The sequence below is a fragment of the Triturus cristatus genome, chromosome 11, assembly GCF_964204655.1.
Source record: "Triturus cristatus chromosome 11, aTriCri1.1, whole genome shotgun sequence".
Taxonomy (NCBI): domain Eukaryota; kingdom Metazoa; phylum Chordata; class Amphibia; order Caudata; family Salamandridae; genus Triturus; species Triturus cristatus.
Window position 1 is genome coordinate 715,413,747 of NC_140594.1, and position 15,126 is coordinate 715,428,872.

Consider the following 15,126-nt stretch of genomic DNA (forward strand, 5'->3'; position numbering starts at 1 on the left):
TAATTTGTGTCGCTTTTATTGTGTAAGACTTGCAGTCGTAGGAAAGGGATAGCTCATATGATATGTTTTGAAAAGCTCATAAAAAATATAGTAATATATATAAATTACATAAAGGTATTTTTTTGTTTTTAGCTTCTTTCAGGTATTGCTGAACAACACAAATAAATTAAAGATGCCTATAAAATCAAGAAAGAGAAAAGAACAGCAACAACATCTATATTTGAAGACAACTGGACAAAAAAAAATAGTTGAAGAACCTCATGTTGGAAAAAAGAAAAAGCCTTCTGGTAAGCAGACTAAGGATTTTTTTAAAAATATCTTCAAACAAAGAAAAAATGTAAGAAATATATCCACTGGAAATAATGTTTCAAGTAGAAAACAACCAGACAATCGACAGAATATACTAAATGCTAATGTACAAACAGAAGTAAGAAAGAATGACTTAAAAAGAAAAATAGATTTTAAAAACATTCGTAGAAAAATGTTTGAGAGAAGAGTGATGTTCAATTTGCTGAAGGATGTGAAAAAATATAGGAAGAAAGCCAAATTTTATAAGAAAAAAAAACATATTGAAACAATTGTTGCCAAGGCTTTGGAGTTAAAAAGGAAACTATTCATTTTAATTTTGAACAGGATCCGTACATTAGATAAATTAGTGAATGTAATGAAGTCAAAAAGCAAAAGAAAAAGAGAAGTGAAAAAAAAACCTTTTGTAAAGTGTTCTTAGGAGAATGGAAGCATAGTTCAAGTACTGAACCATTTTTTAATGAAGAGAGTTATCTTCAAAGTAATAGTTTGCTGTATGCAGTTGACACCAGTGGTCGAGCATATTAAGTTAAGGATGGTTGTGTAATGGAAAAGGAGAAAATGGTTCCAAGAAATGAGGAAGAATTGTTAGCAGATGAGGTTATGGGGAGACGTCCTAAAGCCCCAGTGTACACTTGGAATTGTAGTAGTATTTGTACTGTACGACAGGAATCTATTGATAAATTTCGTGACTTTCTAAGAGAATATAGTAAAAAAAAAGTGTTAAACAGAAGATTAAGGTGCTTCAAAGACTAGATCCATGCAGAGTGAGAGAGAATACTGGTTTGCAAGGACATTCTCTGGCTTGTCTTTCTAGAAAAGTTTGTCAAAGTGTTTTTCACCATTTTAGGATGCTGGCAGTTCATCATACTGAAATGAGAAAGTTTGTGAGAAGACTGTATTTTGCTAAAAGTCCAGCACTAAAGTTACAGGAGTTGAATAGTGCTCTGTTCCGTGGATCTGTAACAGATGTGAAGATGGTTTGTGAGGATATTGAGTTTTGTTACTTTGGTCGAGAGCAAGAAAGTGCAGGAAATGACACAGTTATTGAAGAAAATGTGGAAGAGAGTGTAGAACCCACTGTTAGTAAAACATTTGAAGATCAAATGACAAAATTTACTATCATCTCTAATGAAAGACCAAATATTACTTGTATTTGTTGCCGGAGAAGCCATTACAAAAATCAAACAAGGAAGGTTGATCTCTATAAAAAAAAGTGAAAAAGAAAATAATTATGAGTGGAAGGATTTTGCTACATATTTATTTCTGGAAAATTGTTTTCATTTGGGTGAAGATCAGCATATTTGTAGATATTGTTATAACAAGTTAGAAGAAAATAAAATGCCTGCTAGAGCTGTACATAATAATTTAGAATTGGTTGATATTCCTGCAGAACTTAGTGATTTGAATACGTATGAGTCTATACTCATTCAATGTGTCCATCCGTTTCAGACTATAGTTCGTATGGAGCCCAAAACAGGCAAATTACCTCCTTCAGATTTACAAAGAGGTTTAAAAGGAAGAGTTGTCTATTTGCCATTGGATTTGAAAAAAAATATTGAAACAATTGATGCAGATAGTTTGGAAACTGAACCATTAGTTATTCTGGTTAATGGTGTACCTACAAAGAATAAGAACATTTGGCAGGAGCTGGTGGATGTACTAAAAGTACAAAGAGCAAATATATATTTGAAAAGAAATAATAAATGGTATGAATCAATTTATATGGATGAAGATGAAGAAGATTTACTAGCAGACACAGGAAAACCAACTGGGCAAATTGAAAAAGTGGATAAGTCAAAAGAAGAAGAAATTTATGAACATTTCAGCATACATCCTCTTCATTCTAAAGAAGTTATGGGAAACACTATTGATCTCTTTCAGATGAAAAAAGCAAAAGGAACTCCCGTGAGTGTATGGGAGGAGAGCTTGGAACCTCGTTGTTTTCCCCAGCTGTTTCCTACAGGAAAAGGTGGACGATATGATGAACGTCCAGTACAGATTCCTGCTTCTGAGTATCGGACTACAAGGTTATATGCAGAAGATCCAAGATTTCGTCAAAGTATTCCTTATTTGTTTCATCTTTTATTTGAAAGTGACTTATCAGCACTATCCTATGCAGTAAATCACATTTTGAAAACTGGAGTACATCTACATAATGTGTCTGCAAAGGATTTTCTGAACAAAGTGCAACAGCGAGATGATCATTTGGAATCACAATTAATTAATCTGATGGCTTGTCAGCGTGGGACTAATGAATATTGGTACGGACGCCATGGAGAATTGAAATGTATGTTACGGAATTTAGGAACTCCTACATGGTTCCTTACCCTAAGCTGTGCAGAGTACGCTTGGGATGATTTACTGGATTTTCTTCGAGAGGCAAATTCAAATATTGAAAACATCCAATACAAGACAGCAGGAAAATTGTGCTCATTGGATCCGGTTAATGTTTGCAGATATTTCAATCATAGATTTGAGGCTATGATGTCCTTCATCTGCAATAAAAAAATCCACCTCTTGGAGAAGTTGTGGATTTCTTTTGGAGAAAAGAGTACCAAGCAAGAGGTGCTCCTCATATTCATATGCTGTTGTGGATCAAGGATGCCCCAAAATTTGGAAGAGATTCTGATGATGCAGTTTTATCTTTCATTGAAGGATATGCAACATGTGCTATACCTAAAAGCACAGAAGAAAAAAACTTAAAAGAGCAAGTTTTACGTTTCCAAAGTCCTCGGTGTGGAAAATACTGTCGACGAAAGTACAAGAGTAAAGAGAAATTCTACACAAAATGTCGATTTGGATTTCCACGACCTGTTCTTTCAAAAGGAAGAGTAAACAGTTTTATGTCAGCTGTGCGACATACTATTACAAGAAAATCGCCTAAAAATACCTACAACCTAAGAAGAAAAGAAGAGTCAAAATATATAAATGACTACAACCCAGTCATTTTATCCATGTGGAATGCTAACATGGATATACAGTATGTAGCTGACAATTCTATTGCTGTTGCTCGGTATGTCACATCTTACATCACTAAATCTGAGAAAACGGAATTGAAAGAAATGTGGGAAGAGATTTCTCACGAGAAGACGGTCAGTAAAAAGCTATACAGTTTCAGTTTAAAGATGTTATCGCATCGAGAAATTGAATCCTACGAATGCTCAGATAGGTTATCATCTGCAAGTCTGTACTCCAAATCCAGAAGAATAATTTGGGTAAGTTTAGGCCTTGCAGGAATGAGAAATCGGGTACTGAAATCTATTCAAGAAATTGAATATTTAGCAGAGTTCGAACCTGAAAGTACAGACATTTTAAGAACAAACATGTTGGACACATATTACCCAAAGAGAAGTCATCATCTTGAGAACATGTGTCTCTATGAAGTGCTGCAGAACTACATTTATAAACGGAATGCAACAGAAGACATCAACAATGGAAAATATAGTCATTGGTGAGGAAGGATGTTTGGTAAAACAAACAAAAGGAAGTTTGATTAATCACAGAAAGCTGAGTTGCGACACTACTGACAAGAAGGAATTTTACCACTTAGCACTTTTACAGTTGTTTAAACCATGGCGCTCAGAGGATGAATTACTTGGACATTTTCAAAGCTATGAAGATTCCTTTAATGCATGCAAAGATACCATTGAATGCAGTACTTTCACAACTTATGTAGAAATGTTAAATGAAGAAATTGAACAAGAAGCAACAATTGCAGCTGAAGTAGCTAGAGACAGTTCTCAAGACAGTCAAAGTTCTGGGACGCTCAGTCAAGATCCCCTAGGACAACCAATCGTAGAAAATGAAGCTGCAATAGCCATGACTGAAGTGGAAACAGCTATGAATCAAGCTCAGGAAGATTTAATAAACTTACCAAGTTTGGAACAGCAGCTGAATGATGAACAACAACAAATTTATGAGGAAGTCACAAAACAAATTGATCATGGATTACTACATGAAAATAAAGAGTGCTCATGCACATCATTTGAACCAATCAGAATGTATGTGAGTGGACAAGCCTGAACTGGAAAAAGTTTCTTGATTAAAGTAATTAGAAGCTACCTACAGAAAAAAACAGATTCAACTTTGTCTTGTGTTGTTACTGCTCCAACTGGGTTAGCAGCATATAACATAAAAGGAATTACCCTCCATCGTTTGCTAATGTTACCAGTAGAGCATGAGAACAAAATACAATACCACAAGCTAACAGGAGAAGCATATTTTGAAGTTGCAACAGTATTGAAAAAAATGAAAGTTCTCATCATTGATGAGGTAAGCATGGTATCAAACTTAATGCTTGCCTTTGTACATTTAAGAATGCAGCAAATTCTAAAGACAAACTATGACGTGCTATTTGGAGGAAAACATGTTATAGTTTTTGGGGATCTTCTGCAGCTCACTCCAGTTAAAGGACAACCAGTATTTCAAACTCTTACACACCAAGACACGAAAAAGTCGTTAGAAAGTATAGGTAATGTGAATATTTGGACATACTTTCAGTATAAATAACTCATTACCAATATGCGGCAGGCAAATGATGATTATGGAAGTATTCTCAAAGATATCAGAATTGGACTACTCACAGAACATGGCAGAAAAGCTTTACAGAGTCGATTGCTATGTAATTTGTTACCAACAGAACAAATTGTTCCAGAGAAAATATACAAGAAAATTGCTGGAAAAAATACTGTAATCTGCTTAATGCCAACACTACATGAATGCTCTATATTCAATCAAGAACTTTTGAAATTGGAAAATGAAGAGATTGTCAAACTGGAAGCTGTGGATAAAATACAACATGAAGGAATAACTATTATATTGACAAGCAAATTGACAACTAAATTGGATTCACTAGAGAAAAACATTTCGAAAACAGCTGGTTTAGAAAAAAATCTTTATGTATGTATGAACTGTCAAGTAATTTTAAGACGTAATTTGGATGTAGAAAAAGGTTTAGTTAATGGAGCTATGGGTAAAGTTGTGGGTTTTGTTAATTACCAGAAAAAAGATGGAATTGAATTTTTAAAAATAAAATTTGATCAGATTGAAGAGGTTAAAGACATTTGTCGTTGTTCAGTTCGTTTCTTGCTTGTGAAAGACTTATATGTACGTAGGAAGCAGTTTCCATTTTCTCTAGCATATGCTGTAACTATTCACAAATCTCAAGGATTAACGGTAGATAGTGCTTTTGTAAACATTGGATCTACTGTGTTTAAAGAAGGTATGGCATATGTTGCTTTGTCACGCGTGAAAAAAATATCTGGTTTATTCATGATAGACTTTGATGAGTCAAAAGTTAGTGCTGATGCAAACTGTGTAAAGGAATATAATAGATTAAGAAGAAGCTATGCTCCTCATTTAGGTCAGTATCCTGTGTTTGAAAAACGTGTTGTTTGTCGGAAAAGGAGAATTGAGAGTATCTGTAATGAGGATGTACAGAAGAGAAAACAAAAGGAGAGTGATATGATTCCAAGCAAAAAGAAAAAGGACAATGTTGAAGAGGTTGTTGGTCGTCATTTTGAAAATAGCCCTGGTGTCACCTGCTACGCTAATGTAGTGCTGAATGTTGTATTTTATCTTGAAAGTTTGCAAAAGCAGATAATACTAAATCATGAAAAAAGATTCTGTTCTCTGCTGAGTTTTCTTTTTGAGAAGCTGAATAATGATAAAACTAAAATAGAAAGTGCTTCTGATGTTAGAAAACTTTTAGATGTGTGTTCAGGATGTACACAGTTTACTCAAAATGTTCAGCAAGATGCACAGGAATTCTTGATGTATATGCTTATGGTACTGGAAGATGAAGGGGTAGAAATAGAAAATATGTTTGGTCTCTCTTATAAATGGGAACATAGCTGTGAAAACTGATTGAACACATGCAGCTCTAATGTTGATTCTGAAAGGATCATATATTTAACATTACCAGAGAGTAAAGCAGTGACTTTTAGTAAATTAGTTAAAGATGCCAATCACAACATGGAATGTTCTCAATGTAAATCAGACATGTTATCAACGTTATTTTTAAATAAATATGGACAGTATGTAATTTTAATGATGCAACGTTGTAGAGCTGATGGTACAAAATTGGACACTTTAATAAAGAAGTTTACAGGACATCAATTATCAATATCTGGAAAAACTTTTGTTGCAATTGCAATAATTTTCCATGATGGACCTTCTATAACTTCTGGTCATTACACAGTTTATCTAAAATGTGAAAAAGGCTGGACACTGTGTAATGATTCTCAATTGATTTTCAAGCAACGTTTGCCTGCAGAATTACCAAATTCCTACTTAATTTTTCTAAAACCAAAATTTTAGATACAAATTGCAGCATCTGAACAAACCATTATTTCGATTTAATTGGATTACCATTGGTTATTTCTCCAAAAAAGAATTTAAAAATTACCATTTGGCCTCATGGAAAGGTAAAAATTTCTCTTGTGGACTTCTTTGACAGATATTATTTTGGTGTATGTGCTAAAGCAACAAGATTTACAGACGTTATTTATTGCAAATAGTTATTGTTCTTAGAAGATATTTTTCTTATATATGTTATATTTCTATCAAAGTATGTTTTACTGAGAAGAGATTCAGGGCTTTTTTTAAACAATCTTTCAGATTGTTAATTTTTTTGTCCACTGTTAAGTGATGAATGCAATTGGTTTCACAATTTGCAGTGAAATTCAATATATTCTGAAAACAGCAAAAAAAAGGGTAAAAAATTACTTTGTTAAATATGAAAATATGTGTACTGTATTCTAAAATGTATTGTTAAATATTAATACTTTTTTTCTTTTTTTTCAGATCGAGAAAGAAAATTTAGGAAAATGTATCCTTTTTTCTAGCAATTAAAAAAACATTTATTTATAATTAAGTTATTTTGTTGGTCAGGTAAGTTTGAAATATCTGTATTTCTCACCCCTTCACTTTCATGCTCCCTTTTTTCCACTTCTCCTCACTCTGCTTTTCTCATTCCCCTTCTCTCTGTCTTTTTCCTTTACTGCTGTTTCGTAACTCCCTCACTCCTTCTCTACTACTCCCCTAGGTTTTCTGCCTCCATCACTACTTTTTCAAACATGTATCTCTCCCTGTCTCCATGTGTCTCAGTCATTCTAATTGCCTTACTCCTTCTCAGTTCCTTGCTCTCTCTGTCTGATTCTGTCTCTCTCCCTTTGTCTGTCTTACCCTTAATTTCCATTACATCTCTGGGGCAGATTAACAAGCCTCCTGCGCCACCACTACGTCACTTTTCATAACGTACTGGTGGCGCAAGGATCTCCTCCATATTTACAAGGAGAGAAAAACCCACCCTGCGTGACTTTTCCTCTCCACATAAATACAGCCACTTCACACGCAGCACTGTGCGTTGAAGGGGCGTTCCATGGGTGTTGATATGGGTGTTCCCACGCAATACACAACACAAAGAACTAGACACATCTCCAGGTTTACGAGAAATCGTAACTCTGGAGATGCGTGTGAATGCTACGCCACCCTAGAGGCGGTATTGCGAGGCACAATGAGGAGAAATGTTTTTATTTCTCCTCGTTTTTTCCTCTTTTAGTGCATCCTCCATTCTACAGCACGCATTGAAAGAGGAAAAAGCCTCTTGTGATTGTTTTTGTGCAGGAAGGTGTCCCTTCCTGCACAAGAACAATCTCCCCACCATGCAGGCATCCTTGTACCATGGTGCAAGGGAACCTGCGCTGGCGCATGGCTGCAATTTGTAGGCCTGCGCAGGGGAAGCATAGAGATGCGACAAAAAAATCATATAAAAAATAGAATTAAAAAAAAAGATTAATTTTTTGGTTTTTGGTTGGTTCTAAAAAGAGCCATTGTGTTAATTTATTGTTTTTTGGTACCTATAAGTAAGTATCGATCCAGTGTCTAAAGATCAAGAGGAAGACTCTGTTCCCTTCATCTGTGAAATGTACTCTTGCTCTTTGGATTAGAAACATTATGTGCTGAACTTCTGACGTCTCTGCACACACAACTGTTACATGATCTAATGCTATGCTAGCAGGCAGAAGTCATGTTGAGGGTAGAAATCATTTAGAAAGGGTTAAAATATGCACACAAAAAAAGATAGTTTCACTTTAAAAAAAAGGTGGAGAACGTGAAAAGGGGGCAGGGTACAGAGTTCCTGACCCCCTACCTTTTGACAGGAGGTACCTGAAGGACCATGAAGGGTGAAATAAACATTTTATTTTCTTTAAAAACACAAGGGGTGCGCGCACCGTGCACGCACAGCGGAAAAAAATAAATTTAAAAAAATGATTTAAAAAAAATAATTTTTTTAGATGGTAGGTGGCTCTAAAAAGAGCCGTTGTGTTAATAGAGGGACAGAGGAAGGAAAGAATGGCGAATATTATACGGTGCCGCACGTGTGCTGCCGTATCTTGTTCTCTATTAGGGGAATGCTGGACTCCCCAAAAGCAAGAAGTGCATAACATGTATTGCAACGTATATGCACCCTCTCAAACTGTCAAGAATTCCTGTCATGCGAGGGGAGGAAAACGGTAACCAGCGAAAACGGACTACATCTCCCAGGATGCTTCTGATGTTAGAAAACTTTTAGATGTGTGTTCAGGATGTACACAGTTTACTCAAAATGTTCAGCAAGATGCACAGGAATTCTTGATGTATATGCTTATGGTACTGGAAGATGAAGGGGTAGAAATAGAAAATATGTTTGGTCTCTCTTATAAATGGGAACATAGCTGTGAAAACTGATTGAACACATGCAGCTCTAATGTTGATTCTGAAAGGATCATATATTTAACATTACCAGAGAGTAAAGCAGTGACTTTTAGTAAATTAGTTAAAGATGCCAATCACAACATGGAATGTTCTCAATGTAAATCAGACATGTTATCAACGTTATTTTTAAATAAATATGGACAGTATGTAATTTTAATGATGCAACGTTGTAGAGCTGATGGTACAAAATTGGACACTTTAATAAAGAAGTTTACAGGACATCAATTATCAATATCTGGAAAAACTTTTGTTGCAATTGCAATAATTTTCCATGATGGACCTTCTATAACTTCTGGTCATTACACAGTTTATCTAAAATGTGAAAAAGGCTGGACACTGTGTAATGATTCTCAATTGATTTTCAAGCAACGTTTGCCTGCAGAATTTCCAAATTCCTACTTAATTTTTCTAAAACCAAAATTTTAGATACAAATTGCAGCATCTGAACAAACCATTATTTCGATTTAATTGGATTACCATTGGTTATTTCTCCAAAAAAGAATTTAAAAATTACCATTTGGCCTCATGGAAAGGTAAAAATTTCTCTTGTGGACTTCTTTGACAGATATTATTTTGGTGTATGTGCTAAAGCAACAAGATTTACAGACGTTATTTATTGCAAATAGTTATTGTTCTTAGAAGATATTTTTCTTATATATGTTATATTTCTATCAAAGTATGTTTTACTGAGAAGAGATTCAGGGCTTTTTTTAAACAATCTTTCAGATTGTTAATTTTTTTGTCCACTGTTAAGTGATGAATGCAATTGGTTTCACAATTTGCAGTGAAATTCAATATATTCTGAAAACAGCAAAAAAAAGGGTAACAAATTACTTTGTTAAATATGAAAATATGTGTACTGTATTCTAAAATGTATTGTTAAATATTAATACTTTTTTTCTTTTTTTTCAGATCGAGAAAGAAAATTTAGGAAAATGTATCCTTTTTTCTAGCAATTAAAAAAACATTTATTTATAATTAAGTTATTTTGTTGGTCAGGTAAGTTTGAAATATCTGTATTTCTCACCCCTTCACTTTCATGCTCCCTTTTTTCCACTTCTCCTCACTCTGCTTTTCTCATTCCCCTTCTCTCTGTCTTTTTCCTTTACTGCTGTTTCGTAACTCCCTCACTCCGTCTCTACTACTCCCCTAGGTTTTCTGCCTCCATCACTACTTTTTCAAACATGTATCTCTCCCTGTCTCCATGTGTCTCAGTCATTCTAATTGCCTTACTCCTTCTCAGTTCCTTGCTCTCTCTGTCTGATTCTGTCTCTCTCCCTTTGTCTGTCTTACCCTTAATTTCCATTACATCTCTGGGGCAGATTAACAAGCCTCCTGCGCCACCACTACGTCACTTTTCATAACGTACTGGTGGCGCAAGGATCTCCTCCATATTTACAAGGAGAGAAAAACCCACCCTGCGTGACTTTTCCTCTCCACATAAATACAGCCACTTCACACGCAGCACTGTGCGTTGAAGGGGCGTTCCATGGGTGTTGATATGGGTGTTCCCACGCAATACACAACACAAAGAACTAGACACATCTCCAGGTTTACGAGAAATCGTAACTCTGGAGATGCGTGTGAATGCTACGCCACCCTAGAGGCGGTATTGCGAGGCACAATGAGGAGAAATGTGTTTATTTCTCCTCGTTTTTTCCTCTTTTAGTGCATCCTTCATTCTACAGCACGCATTGAAAGAGGAAAAAGCCTCTTGATTGTTTTTGTGCAGGAAGGTGTCCCTTCCTGCACAAGAACAATCTCCCCACCACGCAGGCATCCTTGTACCATGGTGCAAGGGAACCTGCGCTGGCGCATGGCTGCAATTTGTAGGCCTGCGCAGGGGAAGCATAGAGATGCGACAAAAAAATCATATAAAAAATAGAATTAAAAAAAAGATTAATTTTTTGGTTTTTGGTTGGTTCTAAAAAGAGCCATTGTGTTAATTTATTGTTTTTTGGTACCTATAATTAAGTATCGATCCAGTGTCTAAAGATCAAGAGGAAGACTCTGTTCCCTTCATCTGTGAAATGTACTCTTGCTCTTTGGATTAGAAACATTATGTGCTGAACTTCTGACGTCTCTGCACACACAACTGTTACATGATCTAATGCTATGCTAGCAGGCAGAAGTCATGTTGAGGGTAGAAATCATTTAGAAAGGGTTAAAATATGCACACAAAAAAAGATAGTTTCACTTTAAAAAAAAGGTGGAGAACGTGAAAAGGGGGCAGGGTACAGAGTTCCTGACCCCCTACCTTTTGACAGGAGGTACCTGAAGGACCATGAAGGGTGAAATAAACATTTTATTTTCTTTAAAAACACAAGGGGTGCGCGCACCGTGCACGCACAGCGGAAAAAAATAAATTTAAAAAAATGATTTAAAAAAAATAATTTTTTTAGATGTTAGGTGGCTCTAAAAAGAGCCGTTGTGTTAATAGAGGGACAGAGGAAGGAAAGAATGGCGAATATTATACGGTGCCGCACGTGTGCTGCCGTATCTTGTTCTCTATTAGGGGAATGCTGGACTCCCCAAAAGCAAGAAGTGCATAACATGTATTGCAACGTATATGCACCCTCTCAAACTGTCAAGAATTCCTGTCATGCGAGGGGAGGAAAACGGTAACCAGCGAAAACGGACTACATCTCCCAGGATGCTTCTGATGTTAGAAAACTTTTAGATGTGTGTTCAGGATGTACACAGTTTACTCAAAATGTTCAGCAAGATGCACAGGAATTCTTGATGTATATGCTTATGGTACTGGAAGATGAAGGGGTAGAAATAGAAAATATGTTTGGTCTCTCTTATAAATGGGAACATAGCTGTGAAAACTGATTGAACACATGCAGCTCTAATGTTGATTCTGAAAGGATCATATATTTAACATTACCAGAGAGTAAAGCAGTGACTTTTAGTAAATTAGTTAAAGATGCCAATCACAACATGGAATGTTCTCAATGTAAATCAGACATGTTATCAACGTTATTTTTAAATAAATATGGACAGTATGTAATTTTAATGATGCAACGTTGTAGAGCTGATGGTACAAAATTGGACACTTTAATAAAGAAGTTTACAGGACATCAATTATCAATATCTGGAAAAACTTTTGTTGCAATTGCAATAATTTTCCATGATGGACCTTCTATAACTTCTGGTCATTACACAGTTTATCTAAAATGTGAAAAAGGCTGGACACTGTGTAATGATTCTCAATTGATTTTCAAGCAACGTTTGCCTGCAGAATTTCCAAATTCCTACTTAATTTTTCTAAAACCAAAATTTTAGATACAAATTGCAGCATCTGAACAAACCATTATTTCGATTTAATTGGATTACCATTGGTTATTTCTCCAAAAAAGAATTTAAAAATTACCATTTGGCCTCATGGAAAGGTAAAAATTTCTCTTGTGGACTTCTTTGACAGATATTATTTTGGTGTATGTGCTAAAGCAACAAGATTTACAGACGTTATTTATTGCAAATAGTTATTGTTCTTAGAAGATATTTTTCTTATATATGTTATATTTCTATCAAAGTATGTTTTACTGAGAAGAGATTCAGGGCTTTTTTTAAACAATCTTTCAGATTGTTAATTTTTTTGTCCACTGTTAAGTGATGAATGCAATTGGTTTCACAATTTGCAGTGAAATTCAATATATTCTGAAAACAGCAAAAAAAAGGGTAAAAAATTACTTTGTTAAATATGAAAATATGTGTACTGTATTCTAAAATGTATTGTTAAATATTAATACTTTTTTTCTTTTTTTTCAGATCGAGAAAGAAAATTTAGGAAAATGTATCCTTTTTTCTAGCAATTAAAAAAACATTTATTTATAATTAAGTTATTTTGTTGGTCAGGTAAGTTTGAAATATCTGTATTTCTCACCCCTTCACTTTCATGCTCCCTTTTTTCCACTTCTCCTCACTCTGCTTTTCTCATTCCCCTTCTCTCTGTCTTTTTCCTTTACTGCTGTTTCGTAACTCCCTCACTCCTTCTCTACTACTCCCCTAGGTTTTCTGCCTCCATCACTACTTTTTCAAACATGTATCTCTCCCTGTCTCCATGTGTCTCAGTCATTCTAATTGCCTTACTCCTTCTCAGTTCCTTGCTCTCTCTGTCTGATTCTGTCTCTCTCCCTTTGTCTGTCTTACCCTTAATTTCCATTACATCTCTGGGGCAGATTAACAAGCCTCCTGCGCCACCACTACGTCACTTTTCATAACGTACTGGTGGCGCAAGGATCTCCTCCATATTTACAAGGAGAGAAAAACCCACCCTGCGTGACTTTTCCTCTCCACATAAATACAGCCACTTCACACGCAGCACTGTGCGTTGAAGGGGCGTTCCATGGGTGTTGATATGGGTGTTCCCACGCAATACACAACACAAAGAACTAGACACATCTCCAGGTTTACGAGAAATCGTAACTCTGGAGATGCGTGTGAATGCTACGCCACCCTAGAGGCGGTATTGCGAGGCACAATGAGGAGAAATGTTTTTATTTCTCCTCGTTTTTTCCTCTTTTAGTGCATCCTCCATTCTACAGCACGCATTGAAAGAGGAAAAAGCCTCTTGTGATTGTTTTTGTGCAGGAAGGTGTCCCTTCCTGCACAAGAACAATCTCCCCACCATGCAGGCATCCTTGTACCATGGTGCAAGGGAACCTGCGCTGGCGCATGGCTGCAATTTGTAGGCCTGCGCAGGGGAAGCATAGAGATGCGACAAAAAAATCATATAAAAAATAGAATTAAAAAAAAAGATTAATTTTTTGGTTTTTGGTTGGTTCTAAAAAGAGCCATTGTGTTAATTTATTGTTTTTTGGTACCTATAAGTAAGTATCGATCCAGTGTCTAAAGATCAAGAGGAAGACTCTGTTCCCTTCATCTGTGAAATGTACTCTTGCTCTTTGGATTAGAAACATTATGTGCTGAACTTCTGACGTCTCTGCACACACAACTGTTACATGATCTAATGCTATGCTAGCAGGCAGAAGTCATGTTGAGGGTAGAAATCATTTAGAAAGGGTTCAAATATGCACACAAAAAAAAGATAGTTTCACTTTAAAAAAAAGGTGGAGAACGTGAAAAGGGGGCAGGGTACAGAGTTCCTGACCCCCTACCTTTTGACAGGAGGTACCTGAAGGACCATGAAGGGTGAAAAAAACATTTTATTTTCTTTAAAAACACAAGGGGTGCGCGCACCGTGCGCGCACAGCGGAAAAAATAAATTTAAAAAAATGATTTAAAAAAAATAATTTTTTTAGATGTTAGGTGGCTCTAAAAAGAGCCGTTGTGTTAATAGAGGGACAGAGGAAGGAAAGAATGGCGAATATTATACGGTGCCGCACGTGTGCTGCCGTATCTTGTTCTCTATTAGGGGAATGCTGGACTCCCCAAAAGCAAGAAGTGCATAACATGTATTGCAACGTATATGCACCCTCTCAAACTGTCAAGAATTCCTGTCATGCGAGGGGAGGAAAACGGTAACCAGCGAAAACGGACTACATCTCCCAGGATGCTTAGCGGTTGAGAGGTTATGTAAACAGGAGAGCTGTTACATAACTCAAGGAAAACACGCCCTTATGTAAACAGGAGAGCTGTTACATAACTCAAGGAAAACACGCCCTTATGTAAACAGGAGAGCTGTTACATAACTCAAGGAAAACACGCCCTTATGTAAACAGGAGAGCTGTTACATAACTCAAGGAAAACACGCCCTTATGTAAACAGGAGAGCTGTTACATAACTCAAGGAAAACACGCCCTTATGTAAACAGGAGAGCTGTTACATAACTCAAGGAAAACACGCCCTATAAAGGGAGGAACCGGGAGGTACAACGCTGTCGGATATTGTGTTTACACCGACGTACCTGCTTAGTGAAGAGCAGTGTTTCGGAGTGGTGCTCCAGTAAGGCAAGAACGGAGGTAGGTCGAGTCGTTACTCCCTGGGCCGTGTCTTGCCCCATCGTCACCTGTGAAGGACCCGGAAGCTCTACCGGATAACCATTGAGCTTCGCTTTTTGACTCGGCTGAGTCAAAGCTCAGTGGCGCTTTTGCT

General features: G+C 36.3%; 1 protein-coding gene across 4 annotated transcripts in view; it reads right to left on the reverse strand.

Annotated features, from left to right (window-relative positions):
- Positions 1–15,126, reverse strand: part of PPP2R3A (protein phosphatase 2 regulatory subunit B''alpha) — a 1,290,855-nt gene that overhangs the window by 1,177,617 nt on the left and 98,112 nt on the right. The gene's annotated exons all lie outside the window — the stretch shown is intronic.